Source organism: Dioscorea cayenensis, chromosome 7 (assembly GCF_009730915.1).
Source record: "Dioscorea cayenensis subsp. rotundata cultivar TDr96_F1 chromosome 7, TDr96_F1_v2_PseudoChromosome.rev07_lg8_w22 25.fasta, whole genome shotgun sequence".
NCBI classification, from domain to species: domain Eukaryota; kingdom Viridiplantae; phylum Streptophyta; class Magnoliopsida; order Dioscoreales; family Dioscoreaceae; genus Dioscorea; species Dioscorea cayenensis.
Window position 1 is genome coordinate 7,757,582 of NC_052477.1, and position 2,743 is coordinate 7,760,324.

Genomic DNA, 2,743 nt, shown 5'->3' on the forward strand with positions numbered 1-2,743 from the left:
CGATAGTCATGATGATGGTCTTGTGGAGAAGCCTCGACTCTTACAAAGGAACCTTTGTTTGGCCTAGGATACACTTCTCCGGATCGATGCAGACGAAAGCTCTCCCACTAACCTTCTTTCAAATGGAGCGCGATGTCGAGCCGTAGAACCTCTCCAAATCCCTTGCCAATACCTCTCTAAACCCTAGCCACCGTCCTCTCTCAAGTTGGGGAAAAGATGGATAAAAGGATTTTGAAATCGGGGCTGAAATCGGCCTTAAATAGGGCTGGAATCAGGCATTCACATGCCCTTGTTGATTCTCCACACGGGCATGTGGAAATTCCACACGGGCGTGGATAATGTCCACACGCCAATGTGGATTCCCTGAACTTCACTTTTTTAGCCGGCTGCGAACAGAACCTACTACAGTAACGGCCCGAAATACTCTCGAATCCATGTTTTCATTAAGGTAACATAAACGAGCACACGTTTACGTCGTAGATCACCTTGCTTCTTCAATAAACGGCTTCATTGGTGAAGATCTTGCTATCAATGCACAAGCAGAGATACTTGAATATGACTACCTTTGTGGCCCTCCAAATCATTGTGCTAACTTGAATATAAGGAGGTTGGCACACATTCTTGCATCTTGAACCTGACTTATGACTTCACGTTTGAATCTTCTCAAGATTTCCTCTAAATAGTGCATTCATGACCAACATTGGCTTCTTCCTTTAAAATTCGGCTTCACAACCCTATATGCATGAAAGTAATATAAATGCACACATATTAGTACTAAAACCTGATAAAAGTAATGCTCATCGTAAGGAAATTGTTTGTTATTTGTACATAGGTGGTAGAAAGAGCTAAAACCCATGATGTATGTAGCTACTCTCATAAGTCGGATACTTGTTATGCCCTAATAAGAGAAAGAGCTATCTCATGGGATGTGTGAAAGCTACCATCATTGGTAGAAAGAGCTACCACCTCGAAAGTGTGAAAGCCACTCGGGAGGCATCTTGGGAAATGACTATCTTAGAGGTTGTGTGAAGCTACTACCTATTTTTTTGTGTTTAGAAATAAGTCCCGTGTTAATAAGAACTTAGTAGTGGACATAGTGTTGACATGAGTTGAGTTTTTTTTCACACACACACACACACATGCATTCGGATTATCACTTTCATTTTTGATTGGATTGTTTGCTAGAGCATTGATTGTTTTGTCTAGTGTTTGATTCTCTCCATGACTGTAGAATTTTATTCTTGTACTCTTTGGGTGAACCTAAGGCCAAGCACTTCTCTTTTCTTTCCATGAGTTTAATGTTTAATTTTGCTTGAGGACAAGCAAAGACTTAAGTGTGGGGGAGTTTGATAAGTGCTTGAGTAGACATATTTTTATAGATGTTTTACGTGCATTGAGCATCATTTTTCACCATGGTTTATGTCTCAAATTGTGTATTTGGTGTTCTTTTATGCATATAGGTTGTGAATGCCTTGAAAAGTAAAAAGGAAGCAAAGATAGGCTATAAAGACACAATGTTGGGAGTTCTTGTTCAACTCAAGGACCAAGACACAAGAGGAGTTCATAAACGTGGAGATGTCGGCCAACTTCCAAGGAGATTCAAGTCAATTCACTAGTTGGAAGGGCACAAAGGCATCCACATCTTCATGTTCCTTCTCTTTGTGAAGATTGCAAGACCTCTCAAAGATACATCGATGAAGAAAAGTTTTATAACCTACCACATGGACGTGTGCCCGGACATGTGGCCTCAAGAGAAGAGTGTTTGGACAGCGTTTTGTGAAAAGTTACTGTAGCAACTCTAGAGAGGAGGCCTTGAAGGGTGAGACGGCTAGAGTTTGGAGAGGAGGTCTTTGAGGCTTTGGAGGCATTTCGTCACCAACTTTGATCGATTCCTCCTCCTTCATAGCATAAAGGAAGCCACCGGTGAACCTAGCTTCGGAGTGGGTCCTTCAAGACGTCGAAGCTCTCCATCAAGGTCATCAGTTCATATATAAGGGGGTTTATTTCTATGGTTTTAATGTACTTTCATTCATTGATGGTGTATTTTGTATGTTGCTCCATGGAGACCTAAAACCCTAGAGGGTATTTGGGCTTGTAAACCCTATGATTCTCATCTTTTGTCGGGTTTTCTTAGTGTTTCTATTTAATCCGAGTTTGATTAAGTTTTAATCTTTATTGTCTAATGCTTGCTTGCCTTATTGATCTTTTGGTTATTTGGTTTGCATGATTTGTTACCATGGTGAGAGAAAGGTCTCCATTAGGGTTAGAATCTCAAGATTGAAGAGGGTTAAGAGGGTGGGTCATGAGATAGGGAGCATCTCATTTCCCCTCCGATTGGTATATTCTATCTCCGTTCCCTAAGCTCTATGCAACCATATTTGGTGTGAGGCGTGAGATTGAGAGATTTCTCCGCCGGGACCTTGTATGGGGTTAGGATTCTTCGTCGGGAATTAGGGTTGGATCAATCTTTAGGAATCGGATACACCTCTTGGAATCCCTAGAGTGCTTTGCGGTCATATGTGGTGTGAGGTGTTGAGATTGAGCGATTTCTCCATCGGGACCTCGTAGGGGACTAGTATCGGTGATCTGGAGATAGGATCCGATTATTTTTGGATTTCCATGATTTAACTTACTCATCATAGAAACACTTTGCTTATCCGGTACCTAATACCTGAATCCTAAGGGGAGCATTGGCCGAATACCGCACTTTTACTGAATGAGATCTTCATCCATTTCACCCTTT